The sequence below is a fragment of the Furipterus horrens genome, unplaced genomic scaffold (genome assembly GCF_987537825.1).
Source record: "Furipterus horrens unplaced genomic scaffold, mFurHor1.1.pri manual_scaffold_11, whole genome shotgun sequence".
Lineage (NCBI taxonomy): Eukaryota > Metazoa > Chordata > Mammalia > Chiroptera > Furipteridae > Furipterus > Furipterus horrens.
In genome coordinates, this window is record NW_028327181.1 from 34,950,844 (window position 1) to 34,966,416 (window position 15,573).

The 15,573-nt window shown below is 41.3% G+C and overlaps 1 long non-coding RNA gene across 1 annotated transcript in view; it reads right to left on the minus strand.

Annotated features, from left to right (window-relative positions):
- Window positions 1-1,857: 1,857 nt before the first annotated feature.
- Window positions 1,858-15,573, minus strand: part of LOC149997383 (uncharacterized) — a 31,624-nt gene continuing 17,908 nt past the window's right edge. The window contains exons 3-4 of the long non-coding RNA XR_016514138.1: window positions 3,390-3,458; window positions 1,858-1,918 (exon numbers count right to left, since the gene is read on the minus strand). This is a non-coding gene — a long non-coding RNA (uncharacterized LOC149997383). The remainder of the gene's footprint in view (window positions 1,919-3,389; window positions 3,459-15,573) is intronic.

The following is a 15,573-nucleotide window of genomic DNA, read 5'->3' on the forward strand; positions in this document are numbered from 1 at the left end:
TGATATAACTGTAACTAGAAAAGCCAAGTCAGCTAACTAAAAATTAACAGGAGGAAAAGGAAAGGTCAGTGACTTGGCAGCTGACAAATTTCTATAGCTTTACTGCATGTCATCAGTAAATACCCAGAATTCTCAGGAGCAAAAACTAATAATTAAAAGAGCTAGACATTAACTGAAGAGGAGTTAACTTCCATTCACTCAAATTCCTAAGAACTGCAGGGCAGTAAGTCCACACAACAGACACGCATGCACCCTCAGGGGTCTACATTCGAGTGGGCCGCCGAGACCCCCAAGGGGAGGTCAGTGATGATGCGAGAGAGACGGGGCCCAGGGTTTCTGCTCTAGGGAGACCCCAGGAGGGTGATGAGCAGGGAGGCACCGCAAACCCCAATCTGTCTGCTGGGCTGAGAGCAGAATGAGCGGGGAGGCCCCTGAGAGCCAGTGGTGTACCAGGGGAAAGTGCAGCATGGTTGTCCCAGGGGTAACCTGGGAGCGGGGAGACAGAGACCTGGACATCTTTGTCCAGTGGAGGACGGATGTGGAACGTGGGAGAGTGAGGAGAGGAGGCTCGGCCTCGGGCCTGGCAGCCTCCTGCGGGGAAGGCCCTGCCCCTGGGGTGGGGAGGCCGATGGAGGGAAGGCCTCAGGTGTGGGGACACGGCGTGAGGCAGCAACATTCGAGACTGCACCAGCTGCCAATGATCCTGAGTGACTCCATCAGGGCTCATTCCTATAGGTTTTAAAATGAATTCCTGAGCCCTTTCACTCTCTACACTAATTTTTTCTATCTCGTTTGAAATTGTAAACAACTTTAACAATGATTATGACATGTATAATCTAAAACAAATTAAAATCTCAATAATAAACATTCTACCCTACATTATTTATTTGAATATAAAACATTAGATTATTAACACACACAAATATTGCACCCCACCAATGTAATGGACACCTGTAAAAGTTTCCATTATATTTAATGAATCCTGTTTTATAGTCTTTCATTCTTGGGTTTGCCATTTCCCAGTAATGTTAAAAACAAATGCAAACGTGTTCTTAAGAAATGGGTTAGTATATAAAAGTAATGTATAAAAGGAATTAATATAAAATTAAATTTCTGGATTCTTTTAAGAACATTAGTGTCATCAGTCCCAAAATGATTATTGACTATGTATCAAATCCATTACACAAAAAAATTTTAATAGTTTTTGAAAAATATTCTGGAAATCTGAGGATGACTAAAAGTCCAAGTGATAAAGACAGGACCTGTTAAAATGACCAAAGGAAATATTTTATGCTGTAGCATTAAGCTTTTAAGAGAATACTGTAACAAAGTTACTAAATAGTCATATATTGAAATATTTTTTAGTATGTGTATTTGTTGCCTGATTATTAATAATCATAGTAAAAGCTAGGTCTATGTCAGTATGTGCTAAAATGTTATTGGGTACGAGACAAGAGAAAAAATAAATAAAGCTGTTGACACTAAAAATAAAGCTCATAGAATAAAAGTAAAAGAAATGTGTTAAATTATGTAGATTAAATAAATTAAGTACTACTGATTTGTTCTAGAAAATATATGCACACACGTAATCCATTCACAATTATTTGTTCTGATGGGAGTATACCTCGATTCAGATAAATTAAGCAAAAGATGACTGAGTTAACTGTACTTAAAAATAAACTATATTCTTTCCCAGCTGAATGACCGTGATCTAATGGACTGCTTCCTTCCCTATATGTTACCTTCAACACTGGTGCTGGATCTTCATCAACAAGCCCCAGTGAAAGTACAGCGGACAATGCAAGCAGCTGCTCTGTTGTTATTCCTTTTGCAAATTCAGGTGAGATGATTTCCCTGTGGCTTCAATGATCTCTTACATGAGGATGCTCCTGAGGGTTCAGGGTCCCAGAGACATTCCCTTTAGGAAATAAACATAGAAAATACTTTGTCAGTAATCTCATCAGAGAGAAGGAAAGTGCCAAGGCCACACTGATGCATGTAAGGAGCACAGTGTCCATTTACAGACCAGAGGTGAGCCTCAAAGGGACTGAGTTTTAGGCCACACAACTGAGTCCCAGCTGCACCGTCCTGAAAACCCTTGTTCTAAGTGCACCCCTGTACCTCAGGGCAAGAAATGCCGAGAATTCCTTCTACCTGCACGCTGCTCTCTTAGACAGAACTCTCCATAAAACTTGTGTTCTAACTGCACCCCTCTCCCTCAGGCAGGACTGTCCCAGAAACGCCTGTTCTACTAGCCCCTCATTACCTAAGGCTGGACTATTTTGGGATCTTGTTTTAATTGCACCCCTCTCCCTCAGGCAGGACTGTCCCAGAATCCGCTGTTCTACCTGCACTCCATTAACCAAGGCAGGACTCTCCCAAGACCCCCTGTTCTAACTGCATTTGCCCTCTCACGAGAACTCTGTGCTAACTGCACACCACTCCTTGGGGCCAGACTGAGAAAAGGACTGAGCCGTCTGGGGTCTAAGCACTGAAACTGAGCTGCATGAGTGGATTCAGATTTAGTGAAACTCACCCTTTCTGATAATCACAACTGCAGGGAAGACACCTGTTGTGTCCACATCTTGGAGTAACTAAGCCAGAGAGAAATCCCTGCGTTCTGTCTCCTCACACCCCTCTCTCCCTCAGGTGCCCTTTGTTTCATCCTGAAGCCAGATGAAGACAGCTGATTTTCTCTTAACAGCCCAAGTCCAGGGCCTGTCCTGAAGGTTAGAGGGAAAGGGTCAGCAAACTGCTGACCCAGGCAAACTGTGGAAGGACAGAAGAGTCACAGACTCAAGATGGAGAAGAGCATTAGCAAAGGAGCTCATCGTCCTAACATCCCAATGGCAGAGTGGACGCCTGAACAGTGTACAGAATCTGACTAGCACAACAGGAACTAGAATCTTGGTCTGCCGACTCCCGAGACATAGAACTTCTGTTTATACTCCAAAGTAGTCATCGTAGTATCTTCATAAAGTACAATAAAGTGATAAATAGAAAGTGGTTCGAAACAATCACAAATCCTCCTTGCATCCAATTCTCGAGTCTCATTTGATTGTTGTTGCAGCTCCCAAAGCAAATAGAGTGTCTTCTACCAGCACATGCACATAACCAGCAAATGCACCCACTGCTTGGGAGCAGGGCCGCCAGTCATCAGGCCTTAGAAAAAAAGACACCTGAGTAACGGGCACGTTGCACAGGACCCAAGCTGGAGTCAGAGCTCAGCCAATGTCTGCTGCGGAGATGACGAGGTGCAGACAGGCCTGGCAGGCGCAGAAGCACTCTCTTTGAGCCTATCACAGGCCAAATTTAATGCCACATGGAAGATGACCAAATCGCATGCATAAATGCTAGAATATTATATTGGAAAATGCCTAATACTTTACCAATGCAGGCTCTCCAAGGAAAAGAGGAAGCTGATTGATTTCATCATCCCTCCAGTGTTTTGTCAATATCTAAAATACCAAAAGTAAACAAATTGGTTAATTGGTACACACACATACACATACAGAACTTTCAGAGTCAAAGTATATAGTACCTTTGGTATGAATTGTTAAAATGTGCCCTAGACATGGCGACTTACGTTTAAGAAGTCACTTTTCACTGGAGAAGCCCTATCAACACAGTTGTCCCTCAGCCTCAACCCAACTGTAAGATCCTAGAGCACAAGACCAGGTCTTATACAACACTGGACCCCCCGCAGCAGCGTGGCCCGTGGCACACAACAAGGGAACAGTACGAGGGAACTGAATGACTGGCCCCTCCTCCCCCGAGCTGACTCTCTACCCTGTCCCCTACCAACAGATAACGGTTCTGCAGGCTGGCCCTTGGTCTAACTTATTGTCCCCTACGTAGCCTACTGGACCAGCCAGGACCCCACTGCTAATTAAGAAATAAAATCCAACCTCACATCAATATTAGGTGCTGCAATACAGAAACTGGCAGTCATGAGCAGTCCCTGGGGGCCTGCATCAGTGACAAACCCACCTGTCACCCGCTAGAAGCAGAACCCTGCACCACTGTGTGTGCACGTGCGTGCGCTCCGACACTCTAGGGCACCTCAGTGTCTCGCCCAGAGCAGACTTAAAACCTGAATTCATCCTCAGAAATGACCTCCTGCCTTGAAAAGGTTACTTAACATGCTTGGGCCTCAATTTTAACTGTAAAATGGTGAAAAATATCATCGCCTTCTAGCACTGAAATCATCAGAGGTGATATTCTAAAAGCATCTACACAGAGTACTAAACAGTAGATACAGCTAAAGCTGATGCTAGATGGTTCATATGTAATTGCCTGAAAAAGAAAAACAGATACAAATCCTTACTGTGCGGCCACTCCACAGAATCCCATCTACAGCCAATGAGGTCCTTGGGATTCGTTACTTTTTGTGGCCAGAATGGTCTTTACAAGGTCGAAGATGGTTTTACTGCACACGTGGGAGCCACAGAGGCCGTTTTATTACACAGGGCTGCCCGCGCTGCGCCGTGAACCACACGGATGACACTCCTCGGGGGCACGAAGGCCACCCCCGGGATGAGCACGAAGTGACCTCGGGCCACCCCGCAGGTCCGGCTCTGGGCGCACTGCCCTGGGTCCCCATAAAGACCAGTCTGTCCCTGCATCCCACAGCCGGCGCCCCGCCCCCGTGGGGCCCTCACAGGAGCCCTTACACCGGGGATCCCACGAGGAAAGGGCAGGACACGGTCAGGGACAGACTGGGGCTGTGGGTCTGGGCTCAGGGCAGCCGCGGCCCATCTCCCTCCGCTGCGGCTCCAGGAAGCGTCACCCGGCACCTGGGGCCCTGAGGCTGCCCTCCCGCGGGACCGCAGAGGCTCCTGCGCCAGAAGACGCCCCGCGGGGCACGCGAGTGAGTGCACGAGCACCCAGCGGCCGCACGCGCGCGCGTACCTTCCGGCTCCCGGCCGCCGCGCCCCGAGGGGACGCTCCCGGCCCCGCCCCTCCGGCCGGCGCCTCCGCGGACACCGAGGGTTCCCCAGAGCTCGCTAAGTAAGCGTCCGGGTGACCGCGCGGGTGAGTCATTCCTACCCTGCACGTAACTGGTGGTCCCCACGTTCGTGAGCACAGGAAAAGTGAGGACACGCACAACCTAATCAATATAAGCATCTTTTCATTTTATGTTTACTGCACTTTTTTAAAGCTGTACCTCAATCCTCATCTGTAGAGTTAACTAATTCCCCACAGGAGAGCCTCTTGGTGGGACTCTCAAGTCACTTACTTTCCTGAATGTTATTGTCAAGACGCTACCAAAACTGCATTAGATTAGCTGTTCCTTTAATAGCTGAAGAAAATGGTTGAGATGAACTCATAATGAGAACGGCATATTTAAGTGCCCCTTGTGTCTCTCTGGTCCTTTCCCTTTCTCTTCCAATTCTGTGGGCATTTTTTCCCCATTAATTAAAATTTTGCTTCACAAGCAACCAATCCCTATGGCCTGCAACAAAATATCCCAGATCTTAAACAGATGACCAAAAATTTAAAACTTGATTACTCGCACTATTGTTCATTTATTTGGAAATCTTAAATACTATAAACAGCTTTACGGATACATTAATATAAAGGCATCTCATGACTAAACAAAGTTTGTTCTGGGATTATAATTAGGCTCCATGTAAGAAAATGGCATGTTAATAGGTTAAATAATTAAACTTAGGTTGTTTTAGGGGAGGCAAAATGTTGATTATATTTACGAACTATTTCTAACATTCAGAAGTAAGGACAAAGATTCTTTCTCTGGCCAATATCGTATGTAAGAAGGAAATAGTAGAAATGTGGGAGTTTTGCATACTAGCAGCTCTTTTAACTATCATTTTTAAACCATACCAGCATGCCCTACCCCAAGGGAATCACTGAAACCAGAAACCACTGTTAATGATACAATGTAGTTGTATCTCTAAAGTATATTGTGGTGCAAAAGGAGGTAACTACCCTAGAGGGAAGCATTCTAATAATAATAATAATAATAATAATAATAATAATAATAATAATAGTTTTGCCTTAAAACTTAAACATAAAGCACTCTGACAGATGATGAAAACAGCAGGTTTCTTTCTGATGAAGAACTTCTAGGAGCCAACACGGAATAACTAACTCCTACAAGAAACTACTGAAAGTCAAACAAAATGGATGAAGTAATTGCTTCCATTGCTTGGATGCAGGCAAGACAGGCTAGTTATATCTGAGGGAGGAGAAACAGGGAAGGTGAGCCCCAAGATTCCCACTGACCAACTGAAAGATCCAGCCCACATCTTATGCTGAGGTCTCCTTTAATTGAGACATTCTTCAGATCCAGGGTAGGCCTAGTTGGCATGCATATGCAGGGCACAATCTTAGAGAGGAGAGATATGTCCATATGGCTGCAGATACTTGCAGAGGATTTTCCTTAAGTCTCCAGCATAGTGCATGAGTACGTCTGGAAAGAACACCTCCTGTGGCCCGAAGAAAGGACCCCCGAAAAGGAGCAAAGAAAACCTCTGACTCACAAAAACTCAAGTGTGTTCCCACCAGAAAGAGTAGAAAACCACGTAAATTACCGGGCAGAGTACTAAGATGTGCAGTGTCTCAGTAGCGGGGACTAAAATAGCCCTAGAGTTAGAGTTTCTCTAGTCTGTCTCATCAAAGCTTAAAAGCAAACCTTAAGAAGATGCAACTGTTTCCAAGCTACTGCATCCTTGAAGAACAACCAAGAATACTCACAGGAGAGCAGCACCCGTGGCTGTGGTGGGAACAGGACTTCAGGCGGCTCTACAGGAGGCGAAGCGGCTGCAGCGGGCTGAGGAGGACCCGAATATTTAACAAGGGCTCAAGAGCTAGTGCCGGCCCACACGCCAGACCACAGGACCGCTACCGGCCCGCGCCCACGACAGCCAGCGCCAGGGAACGCCCCCGCCCACCAGCGTAGGAGAACGTTCCCGGCAGGCCCCCCCAGCGCCCTCCCGCTGCTCCCGCCTGCTTGCAGGCAGGGAGAAAAAAGTGCACTTTCCACACTCAACCTGCGATGTAGCTGAAAGAAGGCGAAAGAACTAGAGGAGCGTTGGAAAACACTGGATGCTGGTTCTGGAGGAAATACTGGAGAGCCAGCAGACCAGATCACAGGGCAGACTCAACATCAGTGCTGCGGGAGAAGTCTCATAAGCAGACTACTCCCCTCCAGGAGGCAGCAGCCAGAGGCAGCTCAACTACTGTCAGAAGCGGGCAGAGAGACTCTCAGCTAATACACAGGAAGGGCCCACCAAAGATCAACACAACAAACAAAACCAAAACACTTCTAGCGAGTCCAAGTAAAAGGCATAAAGGGCATCCCAAGAGCATCAAGTTAAAGAGATCAAGGAGACAGCACCGCTGTATGACACAGGTTCCTACCACAGACGGTCACACCACAAAGGCAGTACATAAAAGCAGATCAATCTAATAATCAGATACAAACAAGACCAGCACCCCAAATGGGGAGGCAGAATAACACCCCACCAAACAGAAACAACACCCCACCAAAAAGAAAGGAGGAATTCTCAGAAGGATGGATAGATGAAATAAGAGGCAAGCAAACCATCAGACATGGAATTCAAATGAAGCTCAATGAACTCAACAAAGTCAAAGAAAATTACAACAAACTCCAGGGGAACTACAAAGAACTCCAGGGAAACTACAAAGAACTTACTGAGAACTACACCAACCAAAAAGAGGGCATAGAAACTATCAATAAAAACCACGAAGAAATGAAGAATACAATTTCTGAACTGAAGAACACAGTCGAAGCAATCAAAAACAGGCTAAAGGAAGCAGAGGATCGGATCAGTGAGTTAGAGGACAACATATAAAAAAACTGCCAGACAATGCAACGCAAAAATGAAAAAATGCCTAAAAAGAATGAAGATGGTTTAAGAGAACTGCAGGACAACATGACATGAAACAATATGCATATCATAGGGATAAAAGAAGGAGAAGAAGAGGAGCATGGGCTAGAAAACCTGATTGAAAAAGTAATGACATAAAATTTTCCTAACTTGATGAGAGAAAAAGTCTTGCAAATCCAGGAAGCACAGAGGCTCCAAATGAATATGACCCAAAAAGGTCTACTCCAAGGCACATCATAATTAAAACTTCAATATTCAAAGACAAAGAGAGAATCCTAAAGGCAGCAAGAGAAAAAAAGGAAATAACATACAAGGGAGCTCTGATAAGACTATCAACTGATTTCTCAACAGAAACACTACAAGCCAAAAAAGAATGGCAAACAATATTTCAAACGATGAAAAACAAGGCCGACAACCAAGACTACTCTACCCAGCAAGGGTCCCTTTCAAAATGGAAGGTGAAACAAGGAGTTTCCCAGACAAAGGAACACTAAAAGAACGCATCTCCACCAAACCAGCATTACAAGACATGCTAAAGGGGATACGGTGAGAAAAAGAAAATAAAGAGGGAGAGGAACACAGGTACAAAGGGAAATGAATAAATACCCGTCAATAATAACCTGAAATGTAAATGGAGTAAACGCTCCATTCAAAAGACATAGGGTAGCGGAATGCACACAAAAACATGATCCACATATATGCTATCTACAAGAGACGCACCTCAAAACAAAAGATTTACACAGACTGAAAGCGAAGGGATGGAAAAAGTATTCTAAGCAATGAACATGAAAGAAAGCTGGGATAGCAATACTTACATCAGAAAAAACAGATTTCACAGCAAAGGCCATAAAAAGAGACAAAGAAAGACATTTTAAAATACGTAAGGGAACAATCCATCATGAAGATATAACCCTGATAAACATATATGCACCTAACATAAGTGCACAAAAATATATAAGGAAAATATTGGGAGGCTACAAAAAAGATATCAACAGCAACACACTCACAGTAGGGGACTTTAACATCCCATTGTGAACAATGCACAGCTCTCTGAAGCAAAGAACAACACCCTAGATCAAATGGACTGATTGATATATATAGAACCTTTTACTCCAGAGAAGCAAAATATACATTCTTTTCAAATGCACATGGGACATTTTCAAACATAGACCACACGGTAGGACACAGAACAAGCCTCAACAAATTCAAGAAAATTGAAATTATATCAAACATCTTCTCAGATCACAATGCCTTGAAACTAGAAATCCACCTCAAGGAAAGAACTCAAACACATTCAAACTCATGGAGAATGAATAACATGCTATTAAGTAATGAATGGATTAACAATGACACCAAGGAATGAATCAAGACGTTTCTGGAAACAAATGATAATGAACACACAACAGCCCCCAACCTATGGGACACAGCAATAGCAATCCTGAGAGGAAAGTTCATAGCAATACAGGCCGACCTAAAAAGGATAGAAGAATCTCAAATTAAAAATCTAACCCTACAGCTACAGGAACTAGAACAACAACAACAAACAAAGACCAGGGCGAGTAGAAGGAAGGAAATCATCAAGATCAGAGCAGAATTAAATGACATAGAGACTAAACAAACAACTCAAAAGATCAACTACTTCTTTGAAAAGATAAACAAAATCGACAAGTCTTTAGCCAGGCTCATCAAGAAAAAAAGAGAGATGACCCAAATAAACAAAATGAGAAACGAAAGAGGAGAGATCACGACCGATACCACAGAAATATAAAGGATTGTAAGACATTTCTACAAACAATTATATGGGAAGAAACTTGACAACCTAGTAGAAATGGACAGATTTCTAGAAACAAATAACCTTCCAAAACTGAATCAAGAAGAAGTAGAAAGTCTCAACAGACCAATAACAAAGAATGAATTGCAACAATAATCAAAAAACTCCAGGCACATAAAATCCCTGGATCGGATGTCTTCACAGGCAAATTTTACAAAACATTTAGGGAAGAACTAACACCTACCCAAAAAATCCAAGAAGAGCAAAGACTCCCAAACTGTTTCTATGAAGCCAGTATTACCCTAATTCCAAAACGAGGTCAAGACACAACAAAGAAAGAAAACTACAGGCCAATATAGCTGAGGAACATAGATGCTAGAATCCTCAACAAAATATTGGCAAATCAGATCCAGCAACACATTAAAAAGGTCATACACCAATATCAAGTGGGATTCATCCCAGGGATGCCAGGATGGTTTAATATTCGCAAACCAATAAATGTAATACACCACATAAACAAAATGAAAGACAAAAATCACATGATCATATCAATAGATGCTGAAAAGGCATTTGATGAAGTACAACACCCATTTATGATGAAAACACTCAGGAAACTTGGAACACAGGGAGCATACCTCAACACAATAAAGGCCATATATGAGAAACCCGCAGACAACATCACAATGAATGGACAAAAACTGAAAGCATTCCCCTGCGATCAGGGACAAAACCAGGATGTCCACTCTCTCCACTCCTATTCAACGTAGTTTGGAAGTTCTAGCCACAGCAATCAGACAAGAAGAGAAAGAAAAGGCATCCATATTGGAAAAGAAGAAGTAAAACTGTCATTATTTGCAGATGACATGACAGTATACATAGAAAACCCTATAGACGCCACGAAAAAAACTACTCAACTCAATAAGTCAATCTGGCAAAACAGCAAGGTACGAAGCCAATATTCAGAAATTGAAGGCATTTCTCTACACCAACAATAAATTCTCAGAAAGAGAAACTAGGAAAAAATTCCATTTCCTATAGCAACAAGAAAAATAAAGTACCTAGGAATAAATTTAACCAAAGAGGTAAAAGACCTGTACTCAGAAAACTACATAACCCTGAAGAAAGAAATTAAGGAAGATACAAATAAGTGGAAGCATATACCATGTTCATGGGTGGGAAGAATAAACGTCATTAAAACATCCATACTACCCAGGGCAATTTACAGATTCAATGCAATCCCTATTAAAATACCAGCAACGTATTTCACCGACCTAGAACAAATACTTCATAAACTTATATGGAACCAAAAAAGACCCCGAGTAGCCGCAGCAATCTTGAGACAGAAGAACGCAACAGGACGTATCCCGACACCTGACATCAAACTATACAACAAGGCCACTGTAATCAAAACAGCCTGGTACTGGCATAAGAACAGACATATAGATCAATGGAACCGAACAGAGAGCCCAGAAATAAATCCAGGCCTCTATGGTCAACTAATATTCAACAAAGGGGGAAGGAACATAAAATGGCATAAGAAGAGCCTCTTTGACAAATGGTGCTGGGAGAACTGGATGGTGACATGCAAAGAAATGAAACTAGACCAGGAACTTATGCCACACACCAGAATAAACTCAAGATGGATCAAAGACTTAAATGTAAGCCGTGACACCATAAAAATCCTAGAGGAAAACATAGGCAGGAAAATTTCTGATATCCCACGTAACAATATTTTCACTGACACGTCTCCTAAAAAAAGGGAAGTAAAGGAAAAAACAAACAGATGTGACAACATCAAACTAAAGAGTCTGCTCAACAAAGAAAACATCAGCCAGATGAAAGGGGAACCAATCGTATGCGAACACATATTTGCCAATGATACATCAGATAAGGGACTGATCTCCAAAATATATAAAGAACTTACATATCTCAACACCAAGAAGACAGCCCAGTTAAAAATGGGCAAAGGACCTGAACAAACACTTCTCCAAGGAGGATATGCAGAGGGCCCATAGGCATATGAAAGTATGCTCAACATCATTAGCCTTCAGAGGGATGTAAATAAAACCACAATGAGATACCACTTTACACCAGTCAGAGTGGCCATCGTCAACAAATCAACAAACAACAAGTGCTGGCGAGGATGTGGAGGAACGGGAACCCCAGTGCAGTGTTGGTGGGAATGCAGACTGGTGCAGCCACTGTGGAAAACAGTGTGGAATTTCCTCAAGAAACTAAATACGGAAATGCCTTTTGAACCAGCGATTCCACTGCTAGGATTATACCCGAAGAATCCTGAAACACCAATTGAAAAGAACCTGTGCACCCCTATGTTCATAGCAGCCCTGTTTACAATAGCCAAGTGCTGGAAACAGCCTAAGTGCCCATCTGTAGATGAGTGGGTTAAAACACTGTGGTACATTTACACAATGGAAAACTATGCAGCAGAAAAAAAGCAGGAACTCCTGCCATTTGTGATAACATGGATGGAACTGGACAGAATTATGCTTAACGAAATAAGCCAGACAACAAAAGAAAAATACCATATGAACAGCACGAGCAAATGAACAAAACTGAACCAGAGACACGTAAACAAGGAACAGAGTAACAGGCACCAGGGGAGAGGGGCGCATGGAGTGAAGGGGTCAGTAGTGGACGGGTTTAGTAAAAGAACTGGTATGAATGACCCATGGGCATGGACAACAGGGTGGGGGTTGAACTGTGGGAGAGGGGGTGGGCTGTGGGGGAGCAATGGAGGAAAAGTCTGCAGAAGAACATTTTATTTTATTTTATTTTTTTATTTTTTATATTTTTAAATAACATTTGTTTGTTTATTTTATTTTTAGAGAGAGGGGAAAGGAGAAAGGGAGGGAGAGAAACATCACTGTGTGGTTGCCTCTCACTCGTGCCCCCAACTGGGGTCCTGACGTGCAACCTAGTCATGTGCCCTGACTGCGAAGTGAACCAGCGACACTTGGCTCGCAGGCCGATGCTCAATCCACTGAGCCACAGAAGCCAGGGCTGGAAGAACATTTTAGTAAGCTGAAAATAATTGTTAAATAGTGTATTCACCCCTCGTTCCTGAGAATATGTCAAATAAGGTAATCATCACATTTGAAACAAAATAAACAAAGAAGAGCCTATTAAAATATAATGGCTATGGTAGCCTCCTTAAAGCCAGGGTGTTAAAAATAATAAATTATGTTTTGTGTTGAAATAACATATTGAAATGAAAATGAGGTCGTGGCCCTGCCCTTTGTGGCTGAGCTGGTTGGAGCACTATCCTGTGGACTGAAAGGTTGTGGGTTCGATGCCGAGTCAGGGTGCTTACCCAGGTGATTGTTTTGATCCATAGTCGGGGCATGTAGCAGGAAGCAACCAATTGATGTTTCTCTCTCTCTGTGTCTCTCCCTTCCTCTCTCCCTAAAAGCAATGAAAAAAATATACTTGCATGAGGATTAAAAAAATGAAGTTGTGATGTTTGATATATTTTTCCATTTTTAAATAGTTTACTATTTCTTTGTAAGTTGTAGAACAAGTAAGTATACAAAAGAGACAAAGGATGAGTAGGATAGTACTTTTGTCTTTGCCTCGGTCTCGAACGATTCCACCTGAGAGGAGCAGGTGCCACACTTTTTATTCCTAACTTGAAGAAAGAACAGAGGAGAGAGAGAAAGAAGGAGAGAGGAAGTGAGAAAGAGCAAAGTTTGCAAAGGCCCCTTTCAACTTTTTAGTTATGTAAATTCACAGGCATTTATTTCTTTCACACAAATGGAAAAGGGGTTACTTTGATTTTTCTTTTATTGTTTATATTAATGTGATAGATTTCTGTATATTCGGTTTGTATTTTGTTTCTTAACGAATTATTTTATTAAATCTATTGATTTTGTTGAATTATCTAAGAAATTCTATATAGAGTACCATGTCATTTGCCAATAGTGACAATTTTAATTCTTTCTTTTTTACTTAAATGCATTTTATTTCTTTTTCTCCTTTGATTGCTATGTTTAAATATTCCACTACTATTTTGAATAATAATAATGAGAATGAACATTCTTGAGTTGGTTTTGATTTTAAAAGGAAAACTTTCATTACTTCACAGTTGAGTATACTGTAAACTGTGAGGTTGTCATATGTAGCCTTTATGAAGCTTAGGTCATTTCCTTCTACAAACCTTCTTTGGAATATTTTTATTACTAATGCATACTGTATTCTAGTACTTTTTCTGTATTTCTTGAAATTCATATGGCTTTCATTTTTATTTCCTTTTTGATGTGATGAGTCACATGTATTGTTTTCTGCGTGATGGGTCATTCTCGCATCACTGGCATAATTCACACTTGATCAGAATACAGAATCATTTTAATATAGTCAAATTTGGTTGGCTACTATTTTGCTGAGAATTTCAGCATGTACATATCAAGAATATAGACCTGTAATTTTCTTTCTTTGCAGTGTCTTTCTTTAGTTTTGGTATCAAAATAATTCAGGTCTCATGAAATAAATTTGGAAGGGAACTTCTTCAATTTATGGGTTGGTTGGGAAGGATATATACTAATTATTATTTTTTTAATTTCCGAGAATTCTCCTGTAATTCTATCTAGTCCTGGGCTTTTGTTTTTAGGTGTTTTGATTAGTGATTCAAATTTGTTGCTAGTCATTGGTTTGTTCAGATTATGTGATTCACTCTGGTTTAGCTTCAAAGAGTGTAAGACCTAAAAATTTTCCATTTTATTAAATTGTCAAATCTGTTTTCTATAATTGCTGATGTTCGATAATTCTTTGAGTTTTGGTAGTCTGGATTATAGTTTCATTTCTTTTCTGACTTATTACTTTTTTTCTGTATTTAGTGCCCGATGAGTCTTACTAAAGGTTTTTCAAATTTACTTATCAGTTCAAAGAAGGAGCCATTGGTTTTATTTATTTATTTTATTGTTTTTTAAAATTTTATTGATGAGGGCACTGGTTTTCATTTTATTTTACTACAACTAACATTTTTGTTTTGGTACTTCTTTTTCTAAGGTATTTAGAAACAAATTCAAATGATTTTATTGACATTTTTCTGCTCTATAGTTAGAATGGTATAGCTACAGAGTTTCCACTTATAACAGCTTTACTAAATCCAGGTTTTGTACGGCCATGTTTGAATTTTTATTTGTCTGTTGTTGTTGGATTTTTTTTTTTTTGTTTGTTTCCATTTTTGATTTACTAGGGACTTGATAGCATGTTTTACAGTCTCCCAATCCTTTTTTTTTATTATGTTTTTTCCTATATTTGATTTCTAGTTTCTTACCAGTGTGGTCAGAAAATATGGTTACTATAGCTTAAAACTTTTTAATTTACTGAAGATTGTTTTTTCCCTTTGTATAAGATCTATCTCAGATAGTTTCCATGTAATCTAGAGAAAAATGTGCACCCTGCAGTTGTAAATGCAATGTTCTATAAATATTTATCAATCAAACCTGATTTGCAGTTAAGTCTGTTTTTATTTTTTAATTGTCTAAAATGCAGTATTTTAAAATAAGAGTGTTGTTCTTTAATAATCTCATACCACACTGAACTATCAAATTGACCCTTTTAAATAAATGCTTTTTCCAATCTCAGATAATGGATGAGGAAATTACAAGGCATTTTAACTACTTTAAAATCATAACACTCACCTGTGGCACCTCCCATCTTTCAACCCGGAACTGTCTGTTTCTCCAGCCATCTACATCCTCTAATTGTACAGAAAGGCAATTTAAATAGATTAAGAAGAATGGTTGGAAAGAGTATTAGGTGGCTCTGAGTAAGTGGTTCTCACTAGTGTTTGTACAACTGACTCCGTGGGTCTGAACTTCACAGAGTGTAGCAGCATGTCCTCTGTATGGCACAGGATGAAGCCGGTAAAGTTGATGGAGAAAAGGCACAAGGTCAAGACCACCAGCT